This window comes from Petaurus breviceps, unplaced genomic scaffold (genome assembly GCF_028583685.1).
Source record: "Petaurus breviceps papuanus isolate PSGF00001 unplaced genomic scaffold, PetGlider_PUasm1.0 98, whole genome shotgun sequence".
Classification (NCBI taxonomy): Eukaryota; Metazoa; Chordata; class Mammalia; order Diprotodontia; family Petauridae; genus Petaurus; species Petaurus breviceps.
The window spans coordinates 25,727,877-25,750,042 of record NW_027187460.1 but is presented as its reverse complement, the minus strand read 5'-3'; the positions used below and the strand labels follow the sequence as shown (position 1 = coordinate 25,750,042).

Genomic DNA, 22,166 nt, shown 5'->3' with positions numbered 1-22,166 from the left:
TTTTCCCAAAGAACAGAATGGGATACCTTATCAAATGTTCTGTTTAAATACAGGTAAACTGTATATTTATAGCTTTCCCCTCATCTACCAGTTAAGTACCTTTCATGAAAGGGAACTTGGAAAATCTGTATGTTCTCTTCCTGATGAAGTTATGTTGACACTTGGTAATAATTGTTTCCAATTCTAAATAATTACTAATCATCCCTTTATAACACATTTTAAAATCTTCCCAGGAATCAGTAAAATTTAGTTGTCTCTAATTGGTAGATATTATTTTTTCTTATTGTCAAAAATCAGAAAAATTTTTATTCTTCTCCATTCCTGTATTCATGCTCTTTTTCTCCAGTCTCTTAATGACTATGAAAAATGGTCCAGGAATAACATCCAACAGTTATTTAATACTTGGGATTTATTTCAACTGAGCCAGGTAACTTATTTGAACTCATTAGGGACACCTAGGTATTCTCACTGTCTCTTCATCTTGAGTATCAACCCCCCTATTTACTGTGTCCTTTCGAGTCCAATGATCATTCTCTTTGTCAAGAAACAATAAAAGGATAGTTAAGTGGCACAGTGAATAGAGCACTGGCCCTGGAGTCAGGAGGACCTAAGTTCAAATGTGGCCTCAGACACTTGACACTTACTAGCTGTGTGACCTTGGGCAAGTCACTTAACCCCAATTGCCTTGCCTTCCCCCCTCCAAAAGAAAAAAAGAAACACTGAAGAAAAACATGAAAATGGAATAACTTTATTTCCACTCTGTAATTAGTTACCAAATCCTATCTACTTCAAGCAGTAGTTTGATTCATTCTTGGTGTCTTCTCTTTTTCCCAATTTAGCATGAAAAAAAATGACTTTTGTTGACTTTTTTTCCCTGCCGGACTCCATTCATCCTCAGATTTAACCCTCTTCTTCAGAATCATGTCACACTTTATATTCATCTTCTGTTACCTGCTTTGGATGGATACCTCTAGAAGATGTCAAAATAAATGGAGTAATTATTTTACTGAATTAGAAAAAAAAATAATAACAAAATTCATTTGGAAGAAAAAAAGTCAGAACTATCCATGGAAATACTAAAGAAAAGTGTAAAGGAAGGAGGTTTAGTAGTAAAAGATCTTCAGCTGTATTATAAGAAAGAAATAATCCAAACTATCTGGTACTTGATAAGAAATAGAAAGGTAGATCAATGGAACAAAGTAGATATACAATTTACAGCAGCAAATATAATAATCTTGTATCTGAGAAGCATAAAGACTTCAGATTTGGGGATAAGAATTCATTATTTCATAAAAATTGTTGGGAAAACTAGAAAGTAGTATGGCAGAAATTGGGCATAGACCAATCTCTTACACTATTTACCAAGATAGGGTAAAAATGGATATATGACCATGATATACAGAGAAATATTACAAGAAAATTAGAACATGGAATGTATCATTGGACTCAAGGATAGATGAACAATATATGAATAAAGAAGTGATAGAGAGCAAAGTTAGGTGTAAAATGAATAATTTTGATTACACTAATTTAAAAGATTTTGTACAAATAAAACAAATGTAGCCATGCTCAAAAGGAAAACAGAAAATCGGGGGGAATAATTTTATAGACAGTTTCCCAGATAAAGTTCTCATACTTTAAAAATATAAAGAACTTTCTCAAATCTATAGGAATGAGTCATTTGTCAATTGATAAATGTCAAAGGATATGAATAGGCATTTCCAATGAAGAAATTAAAACAATTTAGCATCACATGAAAAAATACTCTAAATCATTAGTTGTTAAAAATGCAAATTAAAACAACTTTGAGATATCATTTTATACCTATCAGAGTGACTAAAATAATAGAAGTGGAAAGTGAAAAATGTTGGAGGGAATGAGGACTAATTTATTGTTGGTAGAACTGTTAGGTGATCCAACCATTTTGGAGAGCAATCTGGAATTGGGCCCAAATAAACTACTCTTTGACCCAGCAATACCACTACTAGTCTGTCTCCAAAGATGATTATGGTAAAAGGAAAAGAACCTATATGTTCTAAAATGTTCATAACAGCTCTCTTTGTGGTGACAAAGAACTAGAAATTGCAGAGATGCCTATAAATTGGGGAATAGCTAAACAAGTTGTGGTATATGAGTGTGATGGAGTGCTACGATGCTATAAGAAATGATGAGTGCATTGATGTCAGAAAAATGTGGAAAGACTTGCATAAAATGGTGAAGAGTAAAATGAGCAGAACCAGGGGAATGACTTGGAGTGAATGTTATTTTGATTATTATAAATACCCAAGTTACTATAAAGGACATATGGAGAAAGATGCTATCTATATCCAGAGAACTGATAAATACAAGTAGGTATAGAATAATTATGTATATATACACACACAATATACATATACACACATGTGCCTATTTGTATCTAATGGTGTACGTCTCTAGGGCAGGGGGAGGGAAGAAAAAGAAGAAAGAAAAAATAATTTGCCTTGTGATTTTGTTGTATATTTGGAAGGAATGACAAGTTATGCAGATTTGCAGTTTCATGTACAACTATCTTCTTTTTATTGTACTGAATTATAGGAGCAGTTGTTTGATTAAATAAATTAAAAATAACATAAATTTTAAAAAAATAAAAGGAGTCCTCTATTGCTAGTGCATAGATACATTGGTATAATACAGTGGTCTCCAAAGTCAAGGCTGAGCCCTCTTGGAGGGACATAGACTGATCTCAAAGGTAGCATGTGATGAACCAATTGAAGAATGGTAAGGTGGGTAGCATCTCACCTTCCCTGTGACAGCCAATCCTAGACTGTATCACCTCCAACACAGCCACACTTTCCTTTGTGCCCCAACATTCCAATACTCCACCCCACCCTCTTCAGTGCCCAATTCCACCCTTTGAGCAACACAAAGTTTTGTGATCATATAAGGGGACCTTATCAAGAGTTAAAAGAACTTTGGAGAGAGCCCGGGTTGCAGGAAGATTCTTAGAAACCAACAAAGGATATAGAAAAAACTGTCTGAGAGGTAGGAAGAACATAATGAGTCATTGAATCTATGGTTACCAAAAGAAAAAGAAGAGAGGTTGTTGAGTAGAATAGAATAGTAATCACTGTCAAATGCTGTGGAGAAATCAAACAATATGAGCATGAACGGAAGATCTAGCAATTAAAGGCCACTGATGACCCTTTGAGCCCTGAAATGTTTTTCTAACCCCATGGTCCTTTGGATTACAAAATTACTTTGATCTGTGGTTAACTCTCCATTGCTACTAACATTTTTCTCATGGGAAGTACCAGTAGAGACATAGTAGAGAGGGAAGGCATATGAGCGTCTAGTCTAATAGCCTCCTTTTACAGATAAAGAAATTCAGGTACAGACTCAAGAAATGACTTCCACAAGGTCAAGTGTTTCATTAATACCAGGAAGGAAACAAGAACCCAGGCTTCCTAGATTCCTATGTAGTATTCTTTCCAAGTACCTGAACTAAAGTTATTTCTCTCTCATTGGCAAAACTGGACAAATAGAATCCAAGAGAAAGAGATGACAAATGCCTCACACCCAAGGGGAAAACATAGATGTCATTGGGGACCCTTAATTCTTGTCTGTCTACATATTGAACAACTTTACATGCCTGTTGCTGCAGGAGAAAGAAGATTATGTAACAATATTATATTGTGACACGTTATGCATACATGCCTGTATGCATACACAGAGGTATATATGTATATGCTATATATATATCACATCTATATACATATGTGTAGAATACATATACACACATTATGTGTATATATGTATATATAATATATGTATATATAACATGTATTTACGAAAACACACACATATATATTTTCATATATATATGTTTTCCTACAAAAAATCAGAAATATGAAACAAATTGTCATTGGCACTTTAAAATGAATCCTTGTTCTTTCTGCCTATGTAGGATTCACTGCAATTTTAATGTGAATTTGAGCTCAGGATGAGGTTAAGTTACTTGCCTAAGCTGGCTTCAAGGCTACACATTACTAGCATATACTTGGCACTTTGGAGGTCCCACTGTGCCATTAAAGATTCCACACTTTTAATTATTACACTAACATTTTGTCAACAGGCAAAAGCTTGGAAATAATTTAACACCCTTTGTCTTTGTATAATACGTTTATTGATATTCATGAAGTGGGTCCCTCTAGCAATGTCTAGACTGAATGTCAATAGGGTTTACACAAAAAAGATGAGGTTAGTGAATGGGGAATATTAAAAATACAGGAATTATTTTATATTTTGCTTCAGTAAAGGATTACCTGGGACAAAGCAAGCATGCCTCCTTGATAATTTGATATGTATTTGTAAACTGGCCAAATAATTTTGAACATCAAAAAGAAAAAATGATCAATTTAGAATAAACCTTCCTTAACAAGAATCATCATCATCCTGTGGATAACGTGATTTTCCAGGGCTAAATTCCTTACATCTTATATGCTGCCAATAGGATATCCTTAAGGGTTTCCTGCTGGCCTATATATTTATAATGATATAGAACCTGCTGCTAGACCCAGAGTGGGATATTGCACTTACTTACCCTTTTCTTCTACCACTCAAAACTCCCCTAGTTATAGGTTTAGATATGGGTACTGAGTTCAGTCCCACTTTCTCACTATCTCTTTATATCAGAACCCCAAGATGTCTAGGTAAATATCACTTATAGTTCATTTCTAGGAGGTCTCATTTTCCTGAGTTCAAATCTGGCCCCAGTCAGTCATTTACTAGTTGTGTGACCCTGGGCAAGTCACTTAACCCTGTTTGCCTTGTTTTTTTTTTGTTTTGTTTTTTTTTTATCTATAAAATGAGATGGAGAAAGAAAAACAAACCACTTTAGTGCCAAGAAAACCCCAAATGAGGTCATGAAGAGTCAGACGCAAATAAAAATGACTGAACAACAACAAAAGAATCCCACCAAAAACAGGACCATAAAAAATATTCACTGTACAAATGAGATCTAGCATAGGGGCTTTATGTTCTGTTTTCTCTTTTGTGAGAGTTTGAGGACAGGGGAAAGAGAAAAATCACTTCATTAATTTTGAGTGACCTTGGACTACCTTTTACTGTTGAGTCAATAAATAAGGATAAAGACAAAGATTCAGATAAACTAAATAACCAGGATGGTGAGGGGATTGGAGACTATCATGTAAAGATTGTTTGAAGGGAATATTGAGGTTTAGTATGAAGAAGGGAAGATTTAGGAGCAGTGTTCAGGTATTTCAAGGGCTTTCAATTGGAAGAGGGATTATACTTGCTTTGCTAGGCCCCAGAGAGTAGAACTAAAATAATGGAGAGAGAGAAGAGGTTTTAGGTTTCATGTAAAGAAAAATTTCATAAAAATATAGATCCATCCAAAAGTAGAAAACTGGGCTGCCTTGTTAAAAAAAATTCCTGGTCCCTGCCTGAAGGTCTTTGAAAAAGAGAGAGTGGATGACCACTTGGTGGGAATGACTACTATAGACTTGATTCCTATAATGACATCTTATAGATTTTTAAGATTAAATGAGGTATTTGTTAGTTTTTTTTAAAGCCCTTACCTGGAATATCATAGGTTCTATGTCAATGTCTATTTTCTCCTTCCTCCCACTTTGAACCAATATTTTTTTCCGTGATGTGCTCACTTTTTTACTAATTTTCAGTAAGTCAGTTTTTCAGTCATGTCTGACTCTTTGACCCCATTTCAGGTTTTACTAACTAGCTTTCCTGATATGTAACATGTGTGGGACTTGGGTCAGAAAGGTCCCTTCCAGCCCTGCCTTTCTATCATCTAAGGTAATTTCCAGTTCTGAAAGACTTTGTTCTAACATTCTATATGCTAAACTTTCTTCTAGCTATGCTACTCTGTGCTCCATGATTTCTTAATAGCAAATCTTACTGTGTCCATATCTGGATGAATTGTCTCAGCTGAAGGATCCTTGAAACTTTTCTAATTGAAGCCAGATGATACCCATCTCCCTATTCTTTCTAGTCCAAACTGGTAGAGAGTAAATTTGCTGTGTCTGACATCCAACATATGGTTGGATGCCCTTTCTTTTATTTTGCCCTATGCCAAAATGGCATTGTAACCCAAGTAAAATGAAGCTCTTGCTATTAGAAATTCTAAAGGACTAGCTTTAGCAGAATAACCTTCCTTCACCCTCACCAAAATAGACTTACTTTCCCTGTTTGATGTTTGGGAAAGAGTTTGAAGTTTTCCTAGACTTGTGAAGCTAATTCCTTCCTTGCCTCATTCAGCAACACCAAAAATGCTACTCAATTCAGACCAGAAATATGAAGTTAATGTTTTAAGAGCAATTCAAATGTGGTAATATCTAGTCTGAGATTTGTTTGGGCTTATGACTAAATCTATTTTAAGGTCCAAGTGGTGGAAGAAACTACTACGTCTGCCAGACACTCACTTTCAGTATTTAACCTCCTCCCCCCCAGCCCACTCCCCCTCAACCCACCGCCCTGCCCCACCCCAGCTCTCCTGCAACAGAAGTTTTGCTTACTCTGTTCATATGGTCTCTTCATCTATGCATCCAGTCATTCATATTAGTCTTTTTGTGACAGGTGGTTCCAGCTTGGATCATTTGAGTATAACCAGTGCAACCATTGAGCCCCTGTTATGTGCACAAGAGAATTAAATGCATTATTTGATAGTATCACCATTCCTTGATGTCTAATGAATTGAGAAGATGATGCTTCTTCATCTATGAGTAGAATGTTGACTTAGGGACAAAGAGTATTTTTGAGGTGTGAGTTTCAGGAATCAGGTGATTTTCCAGGGGGAATAAAAGGTTTCTAACATAGGATGGATAAGTCCAACAGCTGAGTGGGAAATGAAGAGATGGTGGTGGGCACCCTTCTTAAACTGAGGTTCTGGGAGGGCTCCTCTATCCTTCAATCAGAGAGATGGACTGAGAGCTCTTCTAAGGTGTGAGTTCTAAGGTTTAAGTGATCTTCTAGGTCAGGCCTGTACAACATATAGTTTGTGGGACACTTGTGGGACACTTTCTAACTGCCTGTAACAAAGTAGGGTTGCCACTGAGCACTCTCCTTGTTTATCTATAAACTCCTATATGTTTATCATATAACCCAAGGCAACCAACCATCATCAATCTGTCTCTAGTCTAACCTATCTGTGACCTGAAGTAGTTTTGCCTTTTATATTTTTGGCCCCTACCTACTGCCCAAGTTGTTCAGGTCTGTTTTAGGTCAAAGAGGTTTCTGGGGCATGAGAGAGATGTTGTGAGAAGTGTAGCATGGTTGCTGTCCTTTCAGTGTTTCCTCATATATTGAGATCTAATGATTCTTCTTCCTAGTTGACTTCTTTTATACACTCTCATGGTCATCAGTGGCCTCCCTAAAGTGTGATGCCCACAACTAAAGATAATACTCCATACATAGATTGACCAAGATGGAGGACAGAAGGACTATGACCTTTTATCCTGGAAGTTTAATGGGAATGACATGATATAATAATAGTTAGCATTTCTATAGTATTTAAAAGATTGGAATTATATTTTATATATATTTTCTCACTGGTTATTCACAACAATCCCATGAGGGAGTTGTTATTAGTAGCCCATTTTATAGATGAAGAACAAGAAGCTCAAAGGGTATTTTTTAGTGGGAAAGAATGCTAGATTTTAAGAGAGCTGAACTGTGTTCAAATCCCAACATGGCTACTGACTAATTCACTAACTAGTTGTCCTTGGCCTACCATGCCACCTTACTAGACCTCAGTTTCCTGATCCATAATATTAAAAGGTCAGACAAAATGACCTCTAAGATCCTTGTTAGCTCTAAATTGCAGCTAAATTATCCAATGTTGACTGGTGCTTAAAGGTCAACTCCCAGGACTCTACTAACCTCTAATTCAGCCACCACCCAAGCCTACAGATTGGCCAACTGCCTTCTATCACAGCATTCAACAACCACTACTAAATGCCTGCCCCCCCACCCCTCCCTTACCTAGGTATTGATCATCAAAACTATAATATCATTGCATCTGTGAAGGGTGTAGAAATTTGCTGCTTTCTATTTCAGTGAAGAATTTTTGTGATTCTGAATTATAAGCTAGCAAGAACAAAGTTCTTTTTTCTGTTCCCCATTTCCTTCTTCCCCACATATATCCATGTCAGCCTCATCATTCTTGTCCTCATATTATGATCTTCCCTGTCCTTTCATATTTGCTCTGTGTCTTACCTTTTATATATCATTCAACCTCACAGTAACCCAAGCAATTCTTTGAAACTCTACTTATGTCCTCTGCAGACCCAATTCTATTGTTAATACAGTGCTCTTCTGTGAATCTATGAAACCTAATTTGATTGGTTTGACTACTCCCCAAGATACATGGAGACCTGATGTTATTCCCATCTCACTCACTTTCCCTCATTCTTCATTCCTTATTAGTCAAGTGAGAGACTACAATTAATTCAGTGGGCTGTCCTGTCTCACTATTTTGCCTCATTAGTGGTGTTTCAGTCTCTTACTACTGCCATGCTGGTTCTTAGTAGAAGTTGAGTGCCTTTGGATAAGAGTATATATCAGCTGAACCACTAGATTGCCTATGGAGCTAGGTACCATAAGAGTCATAGGATAGCCCACAATTTCCATTCATGCATGACAATGGTACTCTTCAAGAATAGCTCTCTCCACTTTTGCACTGCACGTTCATGCAAGCTATTCAGTTTTCTGTGTTCAAGTTGTCTCCCATTTCCTAACCTTCATAGAATGTAAAATCCTACAGGACAGGGGGTATTCTGTTTTTCCCTCTGTATCCCCAATGTCACAGTGCCAGATACATAGTGAGTGAGAAAGAGAGAGACAGAGAGACAGACATATAATAGCTAGATAGATGATAGATGGATGAGAGGCTGATAGAAATCGGCAGATAGATGATAGATAGATAGACAGACAGACAGATAAATAGATATAAAGACAGATAATAGCTAGACAATAGAAAGATAGATCATTTGTTAAGTGCTTGTTATATGCCATTCACTTTGCCAAGAACCAAGGACATAAATTCAATCAAAGAAGATAGCTCACACCCTCAAGGTACTTATATTCTAACAGAGGAAGTCAGCATACATAGGGGATCTGAAAAAGGAGTGAGGGAAGAAGAAAAGGGGTGAGGTTGTCTAAGAAGTGTCATGGAGTCCTGCTTCCAGGAAAGAGAAAACAATGTCTTATAACAAAGAGAAAACAAGCCCTTATCCTGGGCTAATGGGTGCCTAATAAATGTTTGTTGAATCTAGTTGAATCCAAGTACAATGCCATGTTTCATTTTTTCAATCAGGTCCTTCATGAAATAACTACCCTGAAAAATTTTTAAATCTAGTAATACCTCTTCAGGAAAAGCAGATAATGATTGTGTGTGTGTCTGTGCAATATGTGTATATGTGTTGATATGTATATGTATATGACTCCTAATAGTTTAACTTTTCATCTAGGAAGTAATAGCTGTTCAAACACAGAAAGGACTTTTTAGTGGTAGCAATTACACATACACAGGGATAGGGTCACAAGCATCACTCACAATTAAATTTTACAATACAATATCCTTTCCATTACCTTTCAAGGTGCAGAGGACAAAGCTTCTTATTTCCATTTTACAGATGAGGAAGATGAGTCTCAGAAGAGATGTGATTTACCTATAGTGAACCAGCATGTAATTAATATCACTAGAATGAGAAATCAGCTAGCATGACTCCAAATCCATCATCCTTTCTGTAATAAAGCAGTACAAATATGCAAATATGAAAACTCCCCCACTTCTATCCAGTTAAGCACATAAAAGCTAATGGCCCTTAAGATTATGACAGAAAATCGTTCCTTCTCTCCCATTTCATCTTCATCTCACCCCTATTTTTGTGGAATCAAAAGAAATCATGGGACCCAACCAGAAGCTACTCTGGGCCAGAAGAAACTGTTCCTACTTCCTCGACACACCTAGAAAGAGAAAGTCACACCCAGAAAGAAAGTGCCAATTTAATCATAATCCTGGAGATACACAAAGTAAAAAAATTCTTAGGTCTGGGAATAAAAATGACTCTGATTTAAAGGAGGAGATGCAGGAACATGCTGACCCCACCCAGTTATTTCCGTAAAACCCCAATTGTAAGCAAAACAGCATTATGGAAGAAGTTATTTCCATAGTAAGAATGAGGATAAATGGGTGATTGGCCCTTTCAAAATCAAAGCAGGGGTTCGTGGCTTTACAATGAGATTTAGTACTATAAACTAAGGGGAAAAGTAAAGATAGCTAGAATTGATGTGGCTTTAAGCTACCCTACAGATACCTTCCCATTCGATTCTTAAATCAACTCTGTAATATAAATAGTGTTATTGTTGCTGTTATTATTATTTTCATTTTACAGATAAAGAAACTGACTGAGAAAGGGCGTGTTACTTATGTAAGGATCTCCTGGCCACTACCTACCTTAGGCAGAATTAGAACTCTTCCCTTCCACTCCTGCTCTCTAGCTATTAAAGCAGCTAGGAGGCATGGTGTATAGAGTACTGGGGATGGGTTAAGTAAGATAATATTTGTAAAGAGTTTAGCACAATGTCTGATAGGTGGTTGGAAATATAACAATGCTTATTCACTTTTCCTCCCTTACCCGTCAGACTGCCTTAACAGGCATCCACTGACAAAGTATCTTCAGTTCTGTTCTCTTTGTGCACAATTTAAGAATATTTCAAAGTAAGAAGCTGAAGGTTAATAGTCTGGTAATTGACCAGCCTCAATTGGAAATTCCTCTATTGTCCTGTCAGGAAGACTCATTTTCCTGAGTTCAATTCTGGCCTTAGACACTTATTAGCTGTGTGATCCTGGTCAAGGAACTTAACCCTGTTTGCCTCAGTTTTTTCATCTATAAAATGAGCTGGAGAAGGAAATGGCAAACTTCCTCTAGTATCTTTGCAAAGAAAATCCCAAATGAGGTCACAAAGAGTTAGACACAATGAAACGAATGAATAGCAACCCAGAGTTGTGAGAATCAAATAAAATAATATTTGTAAAGTATTTTGTAAACTGCAAAGCTCTCTATAAATGCTAAGTAATTTTTCTTTTCTTTTAAAGTTTATTTTTACTTATCAAGCATTGATTTTCTTTCTTTTTCATCTCTCCACAGTTGATGGGATAGGGTGTGAGGGAAGCTTGTAACAAATATTCATAGTCAAACAAAATAGATTCTCACATTGACTGTGTGCAAAATTTGTGTCTCATTCAGTATCTCAAGCCCATTATCTATCTATATAACCATTAAAAATAGCTCAGATTACAATTAGAGGAACAATCATATTATCAATTAATTATTAAAATTCATTTACCTAATGTACTGTCATTATAAAAGCTTTTATTCCTATTTATTTATTATTATTTTTTGCTTTTTTTTTTTTGGAGAGGGAAGGTAGGGCAATTGGGGATAAGTGACTTGCCCAAGGTCACATGGCTAGTTTTGTGTGTGTGTGTGTGTGTGTGTATGTGTGTTAAGTGTCTGAGGCTGGATTTGAATCAGGTCCTCCTGACTCCAGGGCCAGTGCTCTATTCACTGCACCATCTAGCTGCCCCCTTTTATTCCTATTTATCTAATTTGATAGTATTCTATTAGAGATTTAGGTCAGATTTAATACAATTTGACATTTATTAAGTACATACTATATCCATGGCACTGTGCTAGGCACTGAGGACTCAATGAGACCCTCCCTGTCTTCAAAAAGCTTGAAATCCAATAAGTAAAATTAGTTATACAATGCACTAATTGGTACTGTATAGCACAGGGTGTAATCAATATTAAATAGAGGTTCAGATCAAATGCAATAAGAAATTTGGGGAGAAAGAGACCACCAACTGGTATAAAGGTTGAGAGAGAGGGAAAAATCAAAGACCACTTTAAGGTTATGAACCTAAATGACTGTGAAAATGGAAGAATCATCAAAAGAAATGTTAAAATGTGAAGGAAAAGGGAGTTGATTTTGGCGGGGGGGGGCAAATGAGTTATTACCAGATAATTACATGGTTAGAGAAAGGTTTATTCAATGCAGTAAACATTTATTAAGCACCTGTGATTTATGTAAATCCTGGGGATGTGTCCTGATGATATAAAGATTTTTAAAAAATCACTTCCTGCCATCTAAGAGCTTACATTCTATTGGTTATGATCACAGTTTCTATAAAATGGAGCAAAACACTAGAAGGGCCAAGACATTGTAAACTTAGCCCTGGGAAAGTGGCTGGATTTTCTTATCAAAATTTAAAATCTCTCTAGCAATGCTTTCAGCAATAATGTGCACATGATTGATTCAGCTGAGCTGATAATGTGAGAGGATGAAGTTAAGGGAATGTCATTTGGGCACTAGGCAATGTCTTATAACCAACAGTTCATTTTTTATAGGATTTCTATTCATGAACCACATGTTTATACTATCTCATTACTCTGCCATTAATCATTTTAAAGGCTCTCATTATGCTATAATTTTCAAGACCAGGAATCATGCAGTTTTGCTCAAATATTAAATTGCCCACTGATCAATATAAGATGGAGTGGGGTCAGGAAGGGACATGTAGGACAGGCAGGACATAAGAAAGAGGAACTTATTCTTCATCCTTCTCTACATTTCACAGAGTCAGCACAAGGTGTGTAGGTATCTGTGTGTCTGTGTGTGGTGCAGAAGTTGGCCCTGGAGAATACAATCTCCATCAGGCTTTGAGTTCCTTGTAGTTTGAAGGGAAGAGGGACAGATCTATGGGGTCCAGACTCCCAGCTTTCCCAAGTATTAAATTTCAGTCAAATCACCAAGCACTCTAGAATAAGTTATTTTCCTTTAGCTCTGTATCCATTCATATAGACTTTTCCCAGTGCCCCCTCACCATCTTAGCCCAGATACAGTCATTCAAAAATCATCCTAAGGCACTTTGGTTGGGCATCATATTCATTCCCTTGACCCTGCATATGGAAGGCTCTAGAACACTTACTGAGTGCTAGTCATTATAAGACAGGATTGTATGATAGAGATCAAGTGAATAGCTATTAATTTGTCTTGTAACTAATCTTCAAGCATTTATTAAACACCTACTACAAGCTAAGAACTTTTCTAAGCAATAGGGATCATTGAGCATTTGTTAAGTGCTCACTCCATGCTAAGAACTTTCCTAGATGAAGGTGATACAAAAATAAAAATAAAACAGTTTCTGTCCTCCAAGACCTTACATTCTATTAGGAGAGACAACATGTATGTGTAAAAGCACATATAAACCATATACAAGGTAATTTGCATTATTTATTTCTTTTTTTTTTGGTGGGGAGAGAGAAACTAGCAGCTGAGATCACAAATAGCTTTGTGTAGAAGGGAGGAATGGAAATGGAATAAACATTTACATGAGGCCTACTATGTACCCTGTAAATGCCTTATTATATGCTAAGAGCTTTAAAAAAAACAAATACTTTATTTGAACTTCATAACAACACTGTGAAGTAAGTTATATTAGTATTCCCATTTTACTGTTGAGGAAACTGAGGTAAAGAGGGCCACACAGCTAATAAGTATCTGAGCCTAGATTTGAAATCAAATGTTCCAGATTCAGGGCCTAGCACTCTATTCACTGTGCCACCAGCTACCTCAAAGGAGTGAGGGAAAAAAATCACAGTTGTGAAGGACAGCTTATACAAAAGAAAGGGCACAGAAAACATAGTGTCATAAGTAAGGAACTACAAAAAGTCAATTTAGTTGATTCATATTGTATAAAGAGGAGTATTTTATAATAAAGTTAGAAAGATTAATGAAGGAAGGTCATGAAGGGCTATAATATCAAATAGAAGAGTTTGTCTTGTATAATAGAGACAATTGGGCAAAGTAAGGCAGCATTCTAAGTGGAAAGAAAACATACAAAAAAGGAACTGAAAAAGGGAGAGGGAGAGTGTGGGAAGGATGATGTCTGAAGGTAAATCACTCTGGGAGTATGGCAGTGCAGTTCAGAAAGTCAGAAACAGAACCAGGAGGAGTATGAAGATTAGCCAGCTTGGACCTCTTCCAAATATAGAGGTACTGAAATATAGAGAAACTCATCAATGGGAAATGGGAGAAAGAGCCAAGAGTAACGGAGGAATGTTCCAGGTTAAGAAGGCCACAGGAGCTGATGGATATTCCAGGATGAAGTGGTCCCAGTTGCTGAGGAAGGTTCTAGGGTGAGACTGCAACTGAACCATGGTGTCAAAGTCCAGAAAGTCAAAAGGGGATTGAATAAGGACCCACTGGAGTTAATGGAGAAAGGTAGTGAAGTGGTCAGACCCATGCTTTAGGAAAAGCAGTTTGGCCTCAGGATGGAGGATGAATCGGAAGGGGAGGCACATGAGACAAAGAGCCAAATTAAGCAACTGTTGTTGTAGACCAGGTTCCAAGTGATGAGCTCTTGATCTCGATTTGGGCTGTGGCCATATGTTTGAGAAGAAAATGATGGATGTTACAGAAACTATAGAGAGAGACAAGATAGCTAATTAAATATATGGAGGGAAGGAAGATGGAGAGTAGAGGGTGACTCTGAGGTTGAGAAACTGAGTGACAGGAAAAGTGGTGGCCTGAGGTATAAGGAGCCCAAGAACATGGTAGCTTTTTGATTGACTCATGACACTGTTGACTTGTGGACCAGAGCTTACAGTGTCCTAAAAGCTCCATATCATTTCTAAGTGAGACCACTAACTGTCTAACTATCTCACTAATCTTGAACTCATGAAGTCAATTTTTAAACTAGTGTAAGACTTTATATTTATTCCTCTTATGTCTTATCTTTTTTTTTGTTGTTTAGACTGTTGAGATCTGTTTGGATGCTGATTCCATCTATAACCCAAGGTTATACCTGGTTCTGTAAACCAGTAATAATCCATCCTTACAAATTTTGTGTTGTCTTCAGATTTTCTAATAAACCAATTATGCTTTTATCCAAATAGTTGATTTAAAATGTAATATGAAGGGTAAAAAACCCCAACAAAACTAAAAACAGATCTATATGCACACACACACAAAGAGGGAGACGGACAGAGAGACAAACACACACACACATAACACACAAAGATAAAGTAAGAGAGAGAGGCAGAGAACTGAAAGAATTACAAGGACTATTTGATTTCCAGTAAAGGGAGAAAAATCTCTTTGAAATGTTTCCACAATGCTCAGCATTGCTGTACTGCCCTCAGCCCACTTAGTCAGAGAGAATGAGTGCCTCAGTGAAATGTTACTTATGTATCGAGAAGAGTTGCTAAAGTGTTTAGAGATGAGTTGTTTTTTTATTTAATGTCTCAAAGGAAAAATATTAAGGATGTGTCTGCATATAAACACATATATACAATCATTGTTAGAAAGGAGCAAAGATGTGGCAGGTAAGGAGAGAGGCTGAATTCAATTAAATAACCAACAATAAACTAGTTGTTTTCAAACTGAGCATTTTTAAAATTTTTAATAGTATTTTTCCCCAATTACATGTCAAGACAATTTTTAGCATCCATTATTACAAGATTTTGAGATTCAAATTTTTGTCATTCCTCCTTCCCTTCCCCTCTTCCTAAAATGATAGACAATTTTATATGGGTTATAAATGTACTATCATGGAAAACATATTTTCATGTTAGTCATAATTGTGAAAGAAGAAACAGAGCAAAAGAAAAAAACACAAAAAAAGAATAAGGCAAGTGAAAAAAGTATTTTTGCACATGTAGTCCTTTTCTCCTTTTCTATGACCTCTTTGGGATATGGACCCAGTAGCAGTATTGTTGGATCAAAGGATATGCAAGATTTAATTGACCTTTAGAAATAGTTAATTGGTCTCTAGGATGATCGGATCAGTTCACAACTCCACCAATAATGCATTAGTGTGTCAATTTTTCCACATCTTCTCCAACATTTATAATTTTCCTTTTTGTCATATTAGCCAATCTGATAGGTGTGAGGTGTTACCTCAGAGTTGTTTTAATTTGCATTTCTCTAATGAAATTGATTTAGAATACTGCTTCATATGCATATAGATAGCTTTGATTTCTTCATTGGAAAACTGCCTGTTTATGTCCTTTGACCTTTTGTCAGTTGGGGAATGGCTTGTATTCCTATAAATTAGACTAAGTTCTCTATATATTTGAGAAGTGAAGCCTTCATCAGAGATATTTGCTGAAAAGATTGCTTCCCAACTTTCTGTGTTCCTTCTAATCTTGGTTGCATTAGTTTTGTTTGTGCAAATTTTTTTAATTTAATAAAATCAAAATTATCTATTTTACATTTTGTAATGCTCTCTATTTGTTGAATTTGACACTGAATAGATAATTAAATCAATCAACAAACAAATATTAATTAAGCACTTCATGCTAGTCATTTTACCATCCTGGTGAAAGAGAGAAAAAAACAAAAATAATTCCTGCTTTCAAGGACCTTACATTCACATAAATATATATAAATAAGGGAGTGATAGAGAGGGAGAGGTGCTTTAGTACAGAAAGTCTCTCATCACCTTTCTCTCAGACTATAGCAACAGCCTTCTAACTGTTCTTTCAGTCTCATGTCTCTTCTCAGTCCAATACATCCTCCACTCTTCTGCCAAACTGATTTTTCTTTTTTTTTAATTATTTATTTACTTTTAGCTTACAACATTACTGCACAATCCCTTGAATTCCAAATTTTCTCCCCCCCCTCTCTCTCCCCTCTCCCACCATGGCAGCATGCAATCCAATATAGGTTCTACAAATATCTTTGCATTAAACATTAGTCAAGTTGTAAAGAAGAGTTATAACTAATGGAGTGAACAACGAGAAAGAAGGAACAAAACAAAACACAAAAGAGGGAAAGCAAGTCAAACTGATTTTCTAAAGCATAAGTCTAACCATATCACCCTTGCTCAATGAAGTCCAATAGCTACCAATTATATCTGGGATCAAATATAAAATCTTCTGTTTGCCATTTAAAAGTCTTTATCATGTGGTCCCTTTTTATCTTTCAGTCTTAAAACTCAAAATTTCTTAAAAACTCCATGCACCCAATAATCCAGCTGATCTGGCCTATTGACAAGTACAACACTGCAGGGGTGGGGAACCTGTGGCCTCAGGGCCATATGTGGCACTCCAGGTACTCAAGTGTGGCCCTTTGACTGAATCCAAACTTCACAGAACAAATGTCTTTAATAAAAAGGTTTGTTCTCTAAATGTGGACTCAGTCAAAAGGTCACACCCAAGGACCTAGAATACCACACGTGACCTCAAGACCATAGGTTTCCCACCCCTGCATTACTCCATCTCCCACCTCTATTCCTTGTAATTCTCTGCCCCCTCACCCTGATCTCATAGTTTCCTTGAATTTTTTTTAATACATGACTCAAAGACCATTTTCCATAGGAGGCCTTTACCTGTTCCCTTCACCTTCTAATTCCTTTCTTTTTCATATTATTTTCTATGTACTGTATATTTCTAGAATAATTCAACATTACTCCCTTTCACATGTTCTGTTATATAGTCCTTATTAAATCTTCCCCAAATAGTGCATAATGGATGTGTATAGAGTTATTTCCATATTGCAATATATGCTTCTTAAATGCAATTTTTGCCTTTCTATCTCCAGCGCTTAACATATCCCTGAAACATACTAAGTGCTTAATAAATGCGTATTGAATGAATGATTGGTGAGCAGGGTAAGAGATGAACAGATCAATACACCTCCCTCAGGACAGTTGATTTGGTGCTGGTTCACCTTTTAGATCTAGAAAGGAGACTGTTGGGGAGACTGTTCTGGAGGGTGTGGCCAGAGAGAAGGGATTAAATGAAGAACAACTAGAATTTGCCAGAAATAGTGCTGTGGGAAAGGCAGTAACCACCCATCAGAAGAAGGAAGGAGAATAGGAATGGTCCCAGGGTAGAAATTCCTCCAGGATATTCTCTCCAATGTGGACACTGAGGTAACTGGTGAGCTTTGTGTGGAGAAGATCACCAGAGAGGAGAGAGTTATCGACTTCATCCTACACTTGGGCTCCAGAATAGTTTTATCTCTCCAACGCATGCTGGATAATCACTAGTTGGGTATGTTGTAAGAGGAGTTTATCCTCTAATTCTAGTTTGGCTGAGTTGGCCTCCGAGGTTTTTTCTCACTCTTAGAGTCGATAGTTCTGTGATTCTGTGATCCCAACAATTAGTCACCCAGCCAGTACTCAAAGACCACCAGTCAAGGACAATCTACCACCTTCCCACCAGCCCATTCTGCTTTTAGTTATTACACACAGAGATCATCCTATGAACTAACTCAGGATATGGTCACTCAATTGATCTACCTATATTTATTTTCCCCTATATATTTTATTGATTCCATTAAATATCTCCCAATTACATGTAACTTTTTAAACTTTGTTTGCATTTTGAGTTCTAAATTGTCCCCTTCCTTCTGCCCTCCAACCTCTTGAGAAAGCAAGCAATGTGGTATCGATTATACATGTAAGGTCATGCAAAACTCTTGATCTTCTATCTAAAGAAGTACATTGGGAAGTATGACAAGCATGAAAAGAACTTGCCTGGGAATTGGGGTGATACAGTGGAGAGGATTTGGGCACTGGAGTTCAAGGTTCACATCCTACATCTGTTGCTTCCTACTTGTCTGATCTTGAATATGCTACTGCCTCAAAATGTGCAAAAGGACCTCCCCCCCACCCAAAAAAAGTTAGTTATTTGGATTACACTGGGGGATATACTTGCAGATGTGAATAATGGGAATATTTAAGCAACAGAACAATCATGTTCTCAGATCACACAGCAGTTCAGCCAAGTGATCGTCAATGCAGGAAAAATATTAGGGTTTTATTATCAATTCACATATGGTTCTGGAGGTTTGTGCAACATTGAAATCTATTCCATCTTCCTCCAGTCTCCTCTTTTTTCCTTAGAGAGATGACATAGCTCTGTGGAAAGATTATTGGAAACTGAGCTAGAAGACCTTAATTTAGCCCTGGCTCTACCACTTATTAGTTCTGGGTACAACTGCTCTGTGACTCAGTTTCTTCATCTGAACAATAATAATCATAATAGCTGAAACATGGAGACAGAGAGGGCATCAATACTGAGGCCAGTAATTACTTTAGTATTTCAAAGATCTTTGAATTTTATCCATGTGGATATTCCCTTTATAAATGCAAAATGTACCTCCTCTATCCTTTAGTGATTAGGTTTTTTGAGGCAATCAGGGTTATGTGACTTGCCAGGGTCACACAGCTAGTAAATATCTGAGGCTGAATTTGAACTCAGTTCCTCCTGACTCCAAGGGCAGGCTTTATCCACTGTACCATCTAGCTGCCTCAATAAATTGTTTTCATGATTGGGGGGGGGCAAAATTTTTCTCTAGTCTCCAGATGTGTCTAGGATAGTACTAACACATATGTGTATAGAGAAAGGCTTTTAAGAAAAAAGTGTTGGAGAAAAATACATATTCCATGTTCTTAGAGAGAAATAGAGTCTGAGATGAGAAGGTGAGTAAAGAGTGCCCTTCAGGAGGTGGAGGACAGGCTATGGGAAGACATTACACAGGAGATTGAATGCCAAGCTTGAGGAACAATAGTAAGCTATTTTGTCTGTAAAATAGAATATGTGAAAGTGACACACAGCTTCATCATGGGCCCAGACTTAGAAACACTCCAGTTTTGTAGGATCCTGCTAAAACTTACTTCCCATTGGCATAGTTTTCCAGAACCCAGGTTCACCTTCATGACACGAGAAGACATTGACATATGACTTTCTTTAGTGAATAAACCCAGAAATTAATAGTGATACAATGAACTAAGCCAAGATATGGTAATTCAGTCAATCCTTCTACATTTATTGATTTTATGCCCAAACACTTTACTGGGCAGCTGAGAACTGTACTAGGCAGTAAGATAAATGGATGCAGAATTTGCATAAGAATCAGGGTGATTATGATAAAAAAAAATACTGGCTCTGGATTCAAAGGAGTTAGGTTCAGGTCTCACCTCTGATACTATCACTGTGATTTTGTGCAAGTCAATTAACTTACTCAGGCCTCGGTTTCCTTATCTGTAAAATGTGTGGTGGGAGGGTGGGGATGTACTTGATGGCCCCAGAAGTATTTTCTAAGTCTAGACATATGATTCTATGATCAAGACACCTGGTTCTCTCATTTACAAAAGGAGGCATTTCAGTTAAATAACTAGGGAAGATCCCTTTTGGCTCCAAAATTCTGTTTTGTTCTAGTACTCTACGTTCTTAGATCCTTTCTAGCTCTACCTTTCTATGTTACATGATTCTGTCTATTCTAAGGTTCCTTCCAACTATAATGTTCTGTGGTTCTAGGATCTAAGTATGTCTCTGCCTCTAACTTTGTTTTCTGAGCATATATCTGACCTTGAGTAAGTCAATAAATTTCCGTAGGCCTCAGTGTCCTCATCTATAAAATGAGGGAGGTTGACCTGATAAACTATAGGGCCCAGCCAATCTCAAAAATACCATGATTCTCATAAGTCCCTTAACTTATAATATTAAAACTTCTCTGGTTATTCATGCCTTAGAAACATTGTTATTAATCATGTACATTGTCATCAGATTAGAACATAAATTATTGAATTGGAGGGAATATTTCTTTTTCTCCCAAAGAGATAACATCCCACAATTTCTATGACAGTTTTTTTTTCCTTCTAATGATATATGAATCAGAGGTAACCAGAGGAGACAATAACTGTGGGTCGTCTGATTAATCTATTTTCTTTGGTGCCTGCTAGACGGTGATAGATTGGTCCACAGGGACAGTTTTGCAATGGATGTTTTCAGCAATAATGTGAGCATGGAGCTAAACAGAGTTTCAAGAGGCATTTAATGTAGTGAAGACATCTGGTCTGGTTTTGCAGCAGAATTAGCATAAGATTATCATCTGATTATTACTATCATATCAGAAGGCTTTGGAGCCTATTTGAATATATTTGATTGCAAAGATGGGGGGGAAACTATTGGGGAAAAGGGATACTTGCAGATTCTCATTTTAATTTTAGTGAATAATGAATATTCTTAGTAAGCTCATAATAAATGCTTTTCCATTCCATTCTTATAAACACATCTAACCTTGATGCTCTCAATCTATTCCAGGGCACAGATGCATTAACTACAACCCAGAAAGCAGAGCATAAGTACAATCTCTATGCAAGGGACCCACATGTGGACACCTTGGGCTGAATGATTCCAGGCTATTGCTTTTAATTCAAAGTAGCATATTATAGTGAGTATGGAGCTAAGTTTGCAGTCAGGAAGACCAAGGTTTTTTTTTTTCCCTAATATCAGATCTGATCAGGTATCTCTCCTCCTCAAGAACTTCCATTGGCTCCCTCTTGGTTCTAGAATCAAATACAAACTTCTCTGTTTGTTTTTTAGAGCCCTTCACAATGTGACTGCAATCCATTGCTTCAGGCAGGTTGTTACTCTCCTTCACTTACTTCATCTTCTAGCTAAACTTGTCTACTACTATTCCCTGAACTTGACTTTCGTCTCCTACCTTGTGCCTAGAATGCATTTCCTTCTCTCTTCTGCCTGTCTCTAGCTTTTTTCCCCTGCTTTTTCACTTTTAAAGGAAGTCTATCCTGATTACCTGTATTAATCCTCTCCCCTTAAGAAATTACCTTGTATGTGTGTGTATGTAGGTGTCATCTATCTACATATCTATTTACAGATATCATCCATCCATCCATCCATCCCTCCATACCCCCCCCCCACTCTCTCTCTCTCTCTATTTGTATTGGTTTGGGTAACCAAACAATTTGGTATAGGAAGCTCCTTTTTTATACTTTTTTTATTTTTTACATATGTTACATGTGGACATTTTTATTTCCCCCACTTTTTTTTAGTCACATTGACTAAAAGGACTTTTTCAGTTTTTATCTTTGCATTCCCAACATTTATTACAGTGCTTGGGGCACTGTAATAAATAAATTCAATACATGACAAATAAATAAGTATTTATTTTATAAATAAATAATTATAAATTCAATGAATGTTTATTGGATGGAAAAATTATTCAAATACATACTAACTGTGTTACTTTGGGCAAGTCTTAATTTCTATGTGCCTTAAATAGCTCCTTAGGATTAATAAATGAAATCATAGGGGGGTTATTGATCTGTA

General features: G+C 36.7%; 1 long non-coding RNA gene across 2 annotated transcripts in view; it reads right to left on the bottom strand.

Annotated features, from left to right (window-relative positions):
- Positions 1-738: 738 nt before the first annotated feature.
- The window catches only part of LOC138155645 (uncharacterized), a 134,024-nt gene continuing 112,596 nt past the window's right edge, over positions 739-22,166 (bottom strand). Inside the window, exons 1-4 of one of the 2 annotated variants that reach the window (XR_011166918.1) lie at positions 9,893-9,987; positions 9,604-9,683; positions 6,531-6,641; positions 739-970 (exon numbers count right to left, since the gene is read on the bottom strand). This is a non-coding gene — a long non-coding RNA (uncharacterized lncRNA). Of the gene's footprint in view, positions 971-6,530; positions 6,642-9,603; positions 9,684-9,892; positions 9,988-22,166 lie in introns of those variants that run through there. The other variant, XR_011166917.1, reaches the window with a different exon arrangement.